Source organism: Chrysemys picta, chromosome 1 (assembly GCF_011386835.1).
Source record: "Chrysemys picta bellii isolate R12L10 chromosome 1, ASM1138683v2, whole genome shotgun sequence".
Taxonomy (NCBI): domain Eukaryota; kingdom Metazoa; phylum Chordata; order Testudines; family Emydidae; genus Chrysemys; species Chrysemys picta.
The window spans coordinates 114,791,675-114,806,568 of NC_088791.1; the positions used below are offsets into that span (position 1 = coordinate 114,791,675).

At 42.7% G+C, this 14,894-nt stretch overlaps 1 protein-coding gene across 1 annotated transcript in view; it reads left to right on the plus strand.

The window, feature by feature from the left end:
• Nucleotides 1-14,894, plus strand: part of PTPRO (protein tyrosine phosphatase receptor type O) — a 242,538-nt gene that overhangs the window by 20,536 nt on the left and 207,108 nt on the right. The gene's annotated exons all lie outside the window — the stretch shown is intronic.

Here is a 14,894-nt window from a genome sequence, read left to right on the forward strand (position 1 = left end):
TGCAGCCTGCGATCATCCTTGTCTTTTCCTTCTCAGATTTATACCCTCAATTCAGTTGCCCTGCTGCTATCGGCTCCTATACTAAGGCTTTACTCAAGTGGCCTCTTCAGTGTTGGGGTTCCAGAGCACTGAGACGTTAAAGCAACATTAACTTCTGCTTCATTTGTTGGCATTTGTTTTTGCTGCTGAAAAGGGAAATGTGCCATGTAGAGTGGATATTCCCAGCCATCTGCTCACACCTCCATCTTAAAGAGGAACTGTGCTCTGATCTATGGAATGATGGTGAATATATAGTGGTAAGAGACTATGCAGTCTGGTGGTATTTCCATTGTTTGAGACCATCATCTATGTGCAAAATATTATTTAGATCTATGAACTCATACACACAGAAAGGGTGACCAGATGTCCCGATATTATTGGGACTGTCCTAATATTAGGGGCTTTGTCTTATATATGAAATTACTACACTCACCCCTGATAAAAGTGTCCTGATTTTGCACACTTGCAATCTGGTCACCCTACACACACAGTGAGCTATAAACTGTTACAGAAGTGCTCTATAAAAGACAGATGTTTATACAGATATAAATAGCTAATAGATAATGTGCCAGTAGAGAGTTCTGACAATTAGATAGCAATGATCATGGGACTAATAAAACTTACTGTGTTGCTGTGCACAGCAAATGGCTTCTAACAAGCAGCAACTTATATGCAACTCTTAACATAAGCAAGGACCAGCTCCCAGAGCATGAAACTTGAAAAGTGAGCTGGAAGAAATTGTTCTCTGATGAAATTTCTAAGCCCTGTATGGCAGTGCATGCACACCCCAGCCCGAAAGAGGGGTGCCAGGGAGTATGCTGACACCGCCATTAAGTCCGCTTGTCCGTCTCTGACCTCGCCACCCCGGAGCCTAGGACCAGAGAAAGGATAATAGCCCTGGTGCCCAGGACAGCATGGCCTAGCGGCTAGAGTTAATAGTGCTGCCCTTCGATACAGGACAGCATGGCCTAGCGGCCAGAATCAATAGAGCTGCCAAAAGAACGGCGAACCGCAGCCACTGGGAGCTGCGGGGAGGCCGTGCCTGCGGACATCAATGTAAACAAAATGTCTCGCGTCCCACCAGCGGATTACTCTGATTGGCCACATGCCGAAAGTTGCTGACCCCTGCCCTATGTTCAGGAGACAGCACAGCTCCGCTATCAGTTTAGAGCACATGTTAGTGCCCTGATCAGTCAGGATTTCCTTGGGTATCCCAACCCTAGCAAAGACCTTCACCAATTCGGTGGCGATAGTGCGTGCTGGGGCCAATCGGAGAGGGACAGCTTCAAGGTATCGAGTTGAGTAATCAACGATTACTAGAATAAATTGATTCTGTCTGACTTCTTTCCAGGCGCCCAACAAGGTCCATTTTGATACATTTGAAGGGCATGCTGACCACCAGAAGGGGTATAAGGGCTGCTCAAGATACCCCTTTTGGTCCGGACCACTGGCATTCCGGACAAGAAGCACAATAGTACCAGACTTCTTGGTGGATGCTGGGCCAAAAGAAATGATGGGCTACTCTCTGGAGAGTCTTTTCCTGCCCCAGATGGCCTGCCCAGGGTGTCACGTGGGCTAAATGCAGGAGGCTCCGGCGTAATCTTCGGGGGACCAACAGGTGATGGAGAGGTTCTAGTTTTTTGCAGTTCCTGTATCACCCGATACAAGCAGTCCTGCCGGATCTCGAGCTGCAGCCCCTGCGGGGATCTCGGCGTTACATCTCTTCCATGTCTGGGGCCGTGGCCTGCTCATTGGCTCTATTCAAGGTTGGGTCTTCTCTCTGCTCTTGCACGAAATCCACATCTCGTTCCAGCTCTGCCTGGGTGTCCTCCATGGTGTGGTCCGTATCGGATCTGGCATTGGCAGACGGCTCACTGGGGGAAGATCCTTCCCTAGGGTCGACTTCTGGTCAGCGGCAGAGTAGTTCCCTCCTTGCGGCCTTGGCCTCCTCAGCTCGTGGGGCTGTCTGTTTGTATTTCTGGAGGATCTCCTTGAATTCAAGCCAGTCCCACCCCAGCACTATGGGGTAGGCTAGCCTGGGGGCCACACCTAAATGGTGGACTTCCTCCCAGTGGTAGATTTTGATCCTCACCTTGGTGGTGGGATAAGGGTGGATGTCACCATGGATACGTTGCAGATGCAGCTGCATCCCAGAGAGTTTAAGGCTGGGAACTAACCCCTCCTACATGAGTGTCTGGCTAATCCGGAGTCAACTAGGGTGCTCATGTGGATCCTTTTCTACCAGGAGATTATCTTGGCCCCGTTTCCATGCCCTTTGGCCAGTGACCCAGACTTGGCCATAGTTACAATCCATATAAGGGCACTCCCGCTGAAAGTTCCTTTCTTGACCACATTCCCAGCAGCGGTCTTGGGTCTCTGTGGGCCCGGTGTCTTCCTGTGGTGGGCCTCCTCCCTCTTATGGGTGCCCTTCACTCCTAGCCTGGGTTCAGCTGGCTTGTCGTTGGGGTTCGGGACTGGAGGGATTGGCCAGTGGTGGTTGGGATAGGCATTGGGGTTCTCGTGGCTCCATCCTCTGTGGGTTCCCTCCTGCTGGCCCTTCTCTCCTTCTTGGGCTCCCAGACCTCTGGAGTTGGGGCTTGGTCCCATTAGCCACCATTAGGCCCACGGCTTCCACCAGCATCGCTGGTCAGTGGTGTTGTACCCATTCCTTCCCTCCTGCCGGCAGTATCTGCATGAATTGTTCTAGGGCCACTGCCTCCACCACCTGGGGCCCAGTTAAGTTCTCCAGGTTCAACCATCTCCAACAATAGCCCTGCACCCACTGGGCCACAGCCCATGGTCGAGCTCCAGGGGAGTACCGTTCTTTGTGCAGCCACTGGCGGTAGATCTCCGGGCTAATGCCAGTGTGATCCAATATTGCAGCTTTCACTCGGGGATACTCCAGGGCTTTGTGAGGATTGAGGCTGTGGTAGGTGGTCTGCACCTGGCCAGTTAAATAGATGGCCAATAAGGTGGCCCAGTGCTCTGGGGGCAATGGGCAGACATAGCGACCTGTTCAATGGTAACTAGAAACACCTCAGGATCATCCCCTGGCCCCATCTTGGTGAGATCTTTAGACAGTTCCGCCAAGGCATCCCCCAGCCCTATCCCTGTGGGGACGGGCCCTGATGGTCGAACCTGGTGTAATAGCATTGTCACTTGCTGAACCAGGCGCTCCTGTTGGATCTGGTGCTGGGCAGCCAACTCTCGAAGCAGCTGCTGTTGTTGCTCCTGATGCTGGGTCATCTGGAGCTGGTGTTGACTGGCTATCTGCTGCACCAGCTGTGCCTACTGTTGCTGCTGCTGGGCCGCCGGCTGCTGCTGACTTTCCAGCATCCACTTCAGGAGCTTCTCAGTATCCATTTCTGACTGGTGTGGGAATCTCGCTGTCTAGTTCCCTTCTTATGGCCCTCTCAGCCAGTCCCAGTCATTGCTCACATTTCCACCGTGTGTGGCAATGTATGAACACCCCAGCCTGAAAGAAGAGTACCAAAGGGTACGCAGACACTGCCGGTAAGTCTCTTGCCATCCCGGGGTCTAAGGACCAGTGAAAAGTTAATAGCCCTGGTGCTCAGGACGGCATGGCCTAGCAGCTACAGTTAATAGTGCTGCCCTTCGACACAGGACAGCATGTCCTAGTGGCCAGAGTCAATAGCACGGCCCTTTGGTGCAGGGCAGTGTGGCCTAGTAGCCAGCACCTGAGAGTTACAGAACCCAAACCACCAAAAAAGAAAGTCAACCTTCTGCTGGTTGCATCCGACTCGGGTGATGAAAATGAACACGTCGGTCTGCACTGCTTTGTATCGTTATCAAGCAGAACCCATCGTCAGCATGGATGCATGACCTCTGGCATAGTGGTTGAAGCATCAAGGGATATATGAATCTTTAGCACATCTGGCATATAAATATCTTGTGACGCCGGCTACAACAGTGCCATGCAAACACCTGTTCTCGCTTTCAGGTGACATTGTAAACAAGAAGTGGGCAGCATTAGCTTCTGAAAATGTAAACAAACTTGTTTGTCTGAGCGATTGGCTGAACAACAAGGAGGACTGAGTGGACTTGTAGGCTCTAAAGTTTTACATTGTTTGTTTTATTTTTGAATGCAGGTTTTTTTTGTACATAATTCTAAATTTGTAAGTTCAACTTTCATGCTAGAGATTGCACTACAGTACTTGTATTAGGTGAATTGAAAAATACTATTTCTTTTGTTTTTTTACAGTGCAAATATTTGTAATAAAAATAAATATAAAGTAAGCACTGTACACTTTGTATTCTGTGTTGTAATTGAAATTAATATATTTTAAAATGTAGAAAACATCCAAAAATATTTAAATAAATTGTATTCTATTATTGTTTTAACAGTGCAATTAATCGTGATTAATTTTTTTTAATCACTTGACAGCCCTAATCAGAACTTAACCTCCAAACCCTTTGCTGTTTTTGGAATCCTGCTCATGTTTCTCTCATCCCTTTCTCCTCAGCTGCCACAGATATTCCTCACATTCATTGAGAAGGTGAAAAGCCTAAGCAATTGTACCATAGGTTGGGGAGAAACAAATGTGTGTGTGAGGGTGCACTCTATTTCAGTTATACTTCTAAACCTGTGATTTGTGATATGTAAATCCCCAGTCCTGTCAGACTGAGCACAGCTGTGAAAGGCAAGGGGAGGGCAGAATGTATTTTAATGGAGTTTTAAGCTTGGCTGAAGACATCTGGCCAGTGGTGATTTGCTTAAGAGGATTAATTGTAATGCAAATTTGGGAAGGATGGGAATAGTTTAGTGATGTCAAGTATATGGGAAGCATATTGTTTGCATGAGCCAATAGAATCAAAACAGATTTATAAAAGCTTTCCAGGATTTCTGATGTTTCTAAATGCTTCAGAGAAATCCATTCTATTCTGATAATTTCACCTGCAGGATTTCCCCTTTTAATATGGTTTGCCAACAATGTCTTACATTTTAGTAAAGGACTCTTTTTTGCAATCAAAAATACAGATAATTTGAGGGCAAATCCAGTTTGCCTTACTCATGTGAGTAACCTCAAAAAAGCAAATGGAATGGCACGGCATGAGTTAGATGAGCAGGGTTTGTGCCTTGTAATGAAAGCTGCAGTTCTGTTTGATATGTTACAAATATAGGTTAATATGGACCTGTGACTGCATCCATGTGGGTGAACTTCTGCCCCCATGCAAAGCCCCACTAACTTCAGTGAGGTTCCATTCAGACAGATGTAGAGGTAGGGCGAGGTTTATGATGTGAAATTTGCTTCATGGGGCAATATTAGGACAGTCAAGTTCACTAACACAGATAGCACTGATTAGACTCTAACTAGAAATCTTAATGTTAAGAAAGTACATTTATACTCAACTGATGCACAGTGCTCTCTGTTCATAAATCAATGTAATAAACTAATAGTTATTTCATTAAATCAATATTGGATAACGATAATTGGAAACCTATTCCAAAATGTTAACAGAGAACATTATTCAATATTTCAAACTTCTCTTAAAAAAATGCAATCAGTACAACTGAAATTGAGATGAAAATACATTTTAAAACATTTTTAAAGGAAGTATTCAGCCTTTCTCATCTTGTTTAGAAATTTTAGGAATGTAGGAATTTGAGGCTGAAACACTATCAAAATGTTTCCAGTGTGGCCTACTATACTAGAGAAGTGGATTGAAACTACAGACTCCTAGTTTCCTCTTCCATGATTTGTTGTGTCACCTGGCTTTTCTGTGTCTCCTTTTACACATATGTAGAAAGAGTTTAGTAATAGTCCCACCTAACAGAGAGGTTTTGTGAGAATATGCATTTGTAAAATGCTTTGAGATCTTCAGTTGAAAGGCACCAAAATATAAAGTATGCTGTGTATTTATACCTCTTTACTAGTATTTTCCACTCCATGCATCTGATGAACTGGGTTATAGCCCACAAGAGCTTATGCCCAAATAAATTTGTTAGTCTCTAAGGTGCCACAAGGACTCCTTGGTGTTTTTGCTGATATAGCCTAACACGACTACCCCTCTGAAACCTGTCACCATTGTCACAGTTACCTGCCATTCACACTGGGAGATTATTGCAGCACTTGTAGACATTGATTGTAGCAAAGGTCACTTATGTAAATCTGGAGAGGGTGATCAAGTTAATTCTTTTTAAAGAAATGTAATAATATATGTCAATGATTATTAGTTGTATTTCAATAGCACCCAGTCGTAGACCAGACCACCCTTGTGCTAGGTGCTGTACAAAGACAAAACAAAAAGACAGTTTCTGCCCCCACGGAGTTTATGATCTCAGTATAAGACAAGAAACAACAGATGTATAAGACAGACAAATGGAGACACCGAAGGAAATACCTAGTTCCATTTTACCTGTAAAGTTATCTTTCTGCCACATTAAACAGTTACAGTCTTTGTGCTAGCAGTGTGGTGCATCTTAAATATCCAATGTGAAGTTTGCAAAAGGAATCTGAGTCAGGCTTCCCCTATTTACTACTACGGATTAATCTGAACAGATGGTTTCAATTTCTGTGGGTTTTCTTTAAGCTGAATACTAATTGCCAAAGTTAACATCATGAAAAGCATTGCTATTTACTGTGCAGTGCTGGGGACTGATCTTGCTGCCCTTGTCACTTGAAATCATAAATAAGATCTATAGGATCAAACCTTTTATATCAATGTTTTTCATATATTCCATACAAAAGACAACATTCAGGTTTCATGGCTAAGAACTCCATATAGGAAATATCAAAGTTAAGATTGCATGCGCAGGCTTAATTTTGGCCCCTGGTGTCTATGCATTCTGGTACAATCTATAATTATGTGATATCATAGGGTCAGATACTGTCACTTTTACTTGCACTGAGTAGTAGTGTACTCCAAGAGTTGTCCCAGTAAGGTACTTCTCAACATAAGGATGGCAGGATCTGGCCCTTGCAGGTACTTGTGTAGCATCTTGTAATGTGTGTTTCTTTACCGTGTGCTTACAGTGATTTTGTTATCATAAAGGCCATATCCTGCACGTTGCTGAGCATCTACTGTGCATTGGAAGTTGCAGGTGCTCAGCACCTCTCAGTATTTTGGACATTAGACTTGTATAATTTCTCTTTAACTGTTTTCTCAGTACACTGCCCTATGCGTAGTCCCAGGAGGCACTGTTACTCAGAGACACCCTTGGGGGCAGGGGCGGCTCCAGGCACCAGCGCAACAAGCATGTGCCTGGGGTGGCAAGCCGCGGTGGGTGGCCTGCCAGTCACTGTGAGGGCAGCAGTCAGGCTGCCTTTGGCGGCATGCCTGCGGGAGGTCCACCGGTCCTGCGGTTTCGGCGGCGGGTACTCCGAAGGTGCAGGACCGGCAAACCTCCTGCAGGCATGCCGCCGAAAGCCACCTGACTGCCGTGCTTGGGGCGGCAAAATACATAGAGCCGCCCCTGCTAGGGGGAAACAATTCCCTCCCTGTTTCCCCTTTGCTTTGCTGCGGTTATCCTTTCCATCATCAAATCACAAAGGGTCATGGCCTCCTTTCAGATAAGCACCATAATGAATAATATTGATAATCTATTTTCCTTTCACACAGGGAATAGAGAGAAGACGCTGTTTCAGCTTTTGGTGCTTTTTGAGAACTAGCTAGTCTGAAAGCATGTAGTATTTCATCTTTAATGGGAGATGTCACCTCTGCTGTGTCGTACTCCATTTAAAACATCTACAGTAATAGCTGACAGTACTGTTACTGCAGCATTTAAAGCCTTGTGTGAAGTGTTTGATTCCTTTATTACAATCATTTATTTGCAGCAGTCTGTTTCTGCTGCTGTGATATCAGTTGTTTTTTACAACTTAAAAAAAACAACCCAGAAACAACAGCTAACACTTTCACCTCTCGAGGTCTATTTTACAAGTGTTATAATCTTTACCTAACACAAGGTGGTAGTGTTTCAAAATCTTATTTCAAGTCTACTGACAATTCACTTACAGGCAGGCTTGGAAGGACTGGATTTTTCTCAGTAAATGTGGTGGGTATGACATTCCCCTGGTGTTACCCGGACTGGTGATCTGCTAGGTCACTCCAGTCCTTGACTCTGGGAGCCAGCCTTACCCTGCTCTGCTGTGAGAACCCCCATTCCTGGGCTGTTCAGGCTCAGCCTCTGGCCTGTAAGCTGCTCCTTGGATTGTGCAACCGAATGACACTAGCCAATATCTTCAGTCCCAGACACAACCCTAGGAACCTCCCTCTTGCAGTGTCCAGTTATTCCTGCTGGACGCTACAAGCTTATATGAGTTTCTCAGTTTAACAAAGAAATTATTATGCACCAGGCTTGTTATCCCAAGGGGAGTCTCAGACACACTTCTAACCAAAAGCACTGCTTCAGGTAGAATAAACAAACAGACTTATTAACTACAAAGATCGATTTTAAGTGATTATAAGTCAAAGCACAAGTCAGATTTGGTCAAATGAAATAAAAGCAAAACACATTCTAAACTGATCTTAACACTTTCAATGCCCTTACAAATTTACATGCTTCTCACCACAGACTGGCTGGTTGCTCTTCAGCCAGGCTCTCCCCTTTGATAAGCGCTTCAGTCGCTTGGTGGTGATGTCTATAGATGTAGGTGGAAGAGAGAGGAAAAGCATGGCAAACGTCTCTCCCTTTTATCATGTTCTTTCCTGTGTCTTGGCTTTGTCCCCCCCCTTCAGAGTCAGGTGAGCTTTACCTCATCGCAGCCCCAAACTGACCAAAGGAAGGGAGGTGACTCACTCAAGAGTCCAACAGATCCTTTGTTGCTTCCTAGGCCAGTGTCCTTTGTTCCTGTGAGGTTGGGCTGGGTTTGTCCCATAAGTGCCCTGATGAGGTGTGAATGATCTCCCTGCTCTTGGAGAATTTTGCCTGGGCCTATTTTAAGCCATGAGGATGCATTTTCAGCCTCATAACTATAAACATGAAATTACAACCTATAACATTACTATAACAACAATGCTCAGTGCATCATGAGCCTTCCGGAGACACCTGACATGACAAACGTTGCATTGGATACCACACAATCATATTCTAAGGATGAACATGGGGGTGCTGGGTGTTCCCCCCAAGGTACAGAATGTCACGGTGGGCTCCTCCGAATCTGTGAGGGGCGACAGCTAATGAGTGGGAGCAGAGAACTGGGCCCAGCAAGACAGAAGCCACTGCTGCAGAGTGAGCTCACTCTGCACCCCTCCACCTCCCTCTCACTGTGCCAGCATAAAGACACTGATCCTGCCCCACACACACTGGAGAGCAAGGCCTGAAGGGAGCTGGCTTTTTCTCCGCCTCCATAAAGAATGTTTTCACCAGTCGTCTGTCAGGCAGATAGCCACAACCCAAAACTCTGGAATCTCAAGTGGACGCAAGCAGCCTTCTTCTCGGGGTTAAGATTGGAGTCAGAGAAAGAGAGAGAGAGATGCTCAGACATAGAGATCCTAGTGAAATCTAGATTTACCATGGTAGCTACCTATGTATATGATCTACCACAGCCTGGGTATAGGGTGTTGCATGTAATAGGACAAAGTAAAAATGAAGAGCGGGCCAAGGAGAGTGGGGAACTAATGCTGCATTAATAAGTGCTGCTGTGAAGCCACCAAGCTACTCCAAATAGGACCAAACAGGGGTGTATGTAGCTAAGAGTCTCATTAATATACCTGTACTTACAGCCTTACCTATACCTATCCTTCACCCGTGCCCTGCTACTTCTTTACTTGGTGCTCTTGCAAATAAGGGAGCAAGAGAAGTTCAGATTTACTTCCCGTCATAGCGGAGAACTGTCCCTAGTGTTTAGCTTTATTTGCACCTATCCATATTATCCACTTGCATGGTAGTGGAACAACCATGAGCATCTTGCAAGGACTTGCAGTATCGGCACCTAATTTTTTAGACATCTCCCATCATCCTTCGCAGACAAATTTTGCAAGCTGCCTGAGTGTTGAGGGTTAATAGAGAGATTCCACTAGCTCAATGATTTCATTGCAAATGTGACTACATTAGCAACATGCTTTAATTGCCGTTAGTTTCTAATGACATTCATATTCCTAGAGGGAAGTAAAATTCATGGAAGGTTTTTCCTTGCTCGCTGTAAAATACAAAGCAGCAGAGATATCTTTGATACCAATTAAATTCTACTGCAGGGGCACTAATTTATTCAGAAAGGCTAGCAGAGAAGTAAATGCATTGGATTTCATACAGAATAACATACTTTGTAACCCCTGGCTAATCTAATTTAATGTGCTGCATTAATATTGATATTTTTCTGAAAAATATGTCCTTAGAATAATACATATTTTGGAAGATCTTTACAGTTCTTAAATATTGGCGTATTTGTATTTGTTTTCATCAGAGGTGAACAATTAAGCTAAACAGGAGGTTGTGGGTCTCTGCTAATTTTAGAAGCTCAGTGTTGGTTAAGCAATGTGTAATTCTTCAGCTTTAATAAGCTAGCCCATGCTTATACCATTGGTAAAGGTGAGTCTTTATATCTAATATTATGTTGACTATGCACAGGAATTAATTAGATCACATTTTTGTGTGATTTCCCATATGCACAGCCAATAGGGAACTACAGTGTGTTTTGCTTATGTGCGTAACCATCGGTCTACAGTGAGTTTATGTCTACACAGCAGCTTGGAGTGCACTTCCCAACTCAGGTTGACAGACTCATGCTATCTCTGCTCGAACTAGCATGTTTAAAATGGCAAGGTAGCCGGGCATAGCACCAACAGCTGGTTGGGCTAGCTGCCTGAGTACAAACATGACTCAGGGCAAGTACTGACTCAGGCAATTTATTTAACATAGTTGGGCCTCAGTTTACCCATCTGTAAAATGGAGCTGGCAGTATTTTCCTGTAAGAGGAATGCTGTGAGGCTTAATTAATTAATATTGTGAAGCTCTTTGCTATACTCAATTGAAAGTAAAAATGTTTTTTAGCACAGGATGTATTACCTGACAATGTGATCTGATATCACTATAATTTTAGGTATTTATTTTTACTAACTGTTGAAATAATTTTCTTGTGCTGATGCTGATGAACATTTCTTGAGCATTTGTATTTCAGTTCAGCACCAGGTTAGTTTGTAGAACGGTGCATGAGGTCCATCAAGGCTAGCTAACCACCAGTACAAAGCTCAGTAGACTAGTCACTGATGCTTCATCAGTTTCAACTAAAGATGTATCCATCTAAAGATGTCTCTTGTATGGATGATGATTTAGCAGAATATTCTCAGCCATTTGAATTTCTTTTCTGGGATTGATGTTAATTGATGATAACAATTCCAATCTCTTTTTTTTCACCATCCCCCTCAAAGGTTTTTTGTCAATCTTGGTTCAATATATTGTCTGCTAGTGAGACCTTTACAAGGAAGCTTTGGAGTTTTCATATTGAGGAAATTGAACATTTTATAAGTGATTAGCCATTGTTGATGAAGTTTAGTACCTTCCCCTTTAGTTGCAACAAGTCAAAAAGAATGAGATATGTTGCCACACTGGCAAGACATTTATTCCTTCCCATTTCCATTGCATCAATGACCTGATGAAAAGATCAATATCGTTTCTTTATAAATAACATGTTGCTTTGATTCATGTGGGATGGATCAATGACATGATGATAGGCAGAAACCTTACTGTTCTGTCTATGAGACTTAGAATATCATTTGTATGTGCTGCACAATAAGCCATAAGATTGCAATTTTCTGTCTGTTGGTTTGCAAATTGTTTGTCGTCAGCCAGTTCTTCCTCATTTCTCAGGTCAAAGTAGTTATTTGGTCTTTGGCTTTCAGTGCATGTCATCATCTTGATATTAGAACATTAATATTTTGCTCAGAATGACGAGACTGAGACTGCAGATGTCTCTGGCTATGAAGTCTTTTATGAGCCCTTCCATAATCTAATACTTTACGGCAAAGCCTACTATAATTTGCTTTTCACAATTTTGAATTTGTTAGTTTCTGTGCTTTTTTTCTAACCATCCAACGATTGCAATGAAAAATCACAAAGTCCTTCCAGTCAACAAACTATCCAAAACCAGCAATCTCCAATCTAGAGATGAGCCTGCATAAAATCCCTGGGTGCAGACATCTAATGAAGTCTGAAGGGGTCAGTGTTGTTGAATCCAAACCTGAACCAGGACCAAATTTCATACATTTAGTAACCTGAACCAGATCTGAATAGCCTTGTCCTGAACTTCGGAATATTTATAGTTCAGATATGAATTCTGGAATCTTGAATCCCTCTGTAGTCCATGGGCCAGATCCTGATGCCCTTACAATGAATAAATAGTACCTTATTCTGTGACTAGTCCCACTGACTTCAGAGGGGCTATGTGGGAGGGTGAGTAGGAAATATGCTGCTAAACCAGTGTGAAGATAACAGAATCCTTAAACCAGATCTTTTGAGGTTCCAACTATTCCTAATTTCTTTTGAGTGTATTCCATTTCTGAAAACTTCTTTATTAAGATACTTTCCTTTCAGTATTTCATAATCCCATTTAAGAATGCAAATTTAATTTTCTGGGTAATGTCCTCTGACAGTTTACTTGACAGATGCATTTTCCATGCAGAGTTCAATAAAAGCTTCACAATTAGTTATTATAGCTTACAGTATTGCATTTGTAAACACCTTTGTTTCGGATAAAGCCCTCATAATGTCATTTTGCTGCTGTATTGATATACCTCCTGCCAAGCACAGATTTCCTAAGCTGACAGAAAATGTCAGAGCTGTCTAGTCCAAAAGCATCAGGCCACTCAAACATTTTCTTAGCAGTTTCAGCTGACACTCAGCATATACTCGAACAGTTCTATAGATATCTTTTGGAAGTAAAATGTGCAGTCTCCCAGTGCTCTGGGCTTTCTCCCTGAGTTGATACCAGGATTCTACTATGTTACAGAAATAGGAGGTAATTTCATGCTTTGTAAAACTCTATGAATATTTTTAATTATAACAAAAATGCCATGGAAATGCAGATTGTTCTGGGTTTTATTGTTGCAGTTAGTTTTGTTTGACTCTAATTTCATAGCAATTTAATTCATTTGGCATTTAGAGATTTGAGGGTCACCAGGAAGCAAAAGAAAATGAGCCATGTATTTGTCACGCATTTGGTAACATTCACAGGGCTAACGCAGGGACCATGTCATGGATCACCACTGGCGATGGACTTTTTTAAATATATGCCATTCTCAGTAGAAACTGAAATTCTCTACCCTCTCTGAACTCTGAAAAGATACAAAACATGAAGGAGCAACATAAGCTTCTCCCAGCGTGCTTCAACGCCAGCCTGGATGGAACATATTGCTCTAGCAGGGAGAGAAGAAAACCAAATAATGTCAATTCCATCCTTGACATCCCTTCAGAAGCTGTGGGAGATTTCTGATACACACATCTGTCCAATAGGAACTTGATTCAGACCACCAACTCATTTCCCATTGACCACTGAATCCCTATTAGAGAATAAAAACATCTGGTCACTACCAATCTAGACTGGATTCCAATATCCTAGAGGTGAAAATTCTTTGAGCCATCCACTTGAATCTCTTTAATTTGCTTTCCAATTAAAAAAGTTGAAATCCTGGCTGCATTGAAGTCAATGAGAAAACTCCCAAGGGCGTATATATGTGATAACTTCATAATTAATATATTAGCATATTAGTGTTTTATGTAATAATTTATGGATAGAAACAAAAGGTCTGCCTTATAATTTACCAAAAAAAGGAAACAACTTAATTATTTAAAAAAATATTTTATATTAAAAACTCTAAGAAATTTAAAAAACTTGAGAAATTTCAAGGCGGTCTCTAGTTGGCCAAAGACAGGGAAATTCTGCAAATATGTCAACATTTTTTGCTCTTTCAACCAGATTTAGAAGCCATATCAAATTTGTGTTCCGTGTAGTCCAGAATCCATCAATATTTGATGCTGCAGAGGAAAGGAAGAAAAAAATGCTATAACTTTGCAGTTGTGCAAACTTCTACCATGAGCTAGAAAAGTTCTCCCTGACCCTGGAATGATCTTTCTAGGTCCCAAAACATTGAGGATTGAATTTTATTATAAAACATTCCCCCTACATAATGTAGCTACAAATTGTGCTCCCGTTTTATAGAAATATTAAATCCCTTCTTGGAATCCTGCTAATCTATTCGTCTCAATTTCCTGCAGCTGGAGTTGGATAAATAGTTTGGTTTTGAGAATTAATTTAGCCAATTTTTGCCCTTTTTCTCTTCAGAGTGAAATTCACTCAGCACCATACATTATCTATAAACAGGCTGATATTTTTATGACCATATTTGTGATTTGAAATAATTTGACCCATTCTTTTATTTCTGCAGACCCATTTCACCCAGTGGATTGCTCTTAATATGTGTTTTCTAGGCGTATCCAGTAATTAGCATTCATTAATCAAATTGTGTGACTGACAGCTTAAGTCTCATGTGATTGCTTATATTTCCCAATTGTTTGTTTGGCTGGAGCTGTTGTTAACAGTAGGAAGACACTGGGAGCCCTATCTTTCTGCAGAGCATCTCACTGAAAAGTGATGGGGAACAGAAGGCTGGGAAGCCAGTCAGTACTGCCTGTTGTGTCCCAGAAGGTGTGCAACTGAGCTGTGTCATGGCTATAGGTCCACCCATTCTATGCATTGGTATAGGTTTTGTTTTTATAGGAGTAGCACGAGCCACTGCCCAGCAATACCAAGCATACATTTCTCTCCCCTTCATCCCCCACCTAAAAGGCCACATTCAAGAAATTAGTGCGAAAACGTTTGTGAAGAATATGGAATAAAATTAATACATTAGGAAGCCAAATAAATGAGTGAGTCTGTCTTAGGGTTATATAACTTCCCATC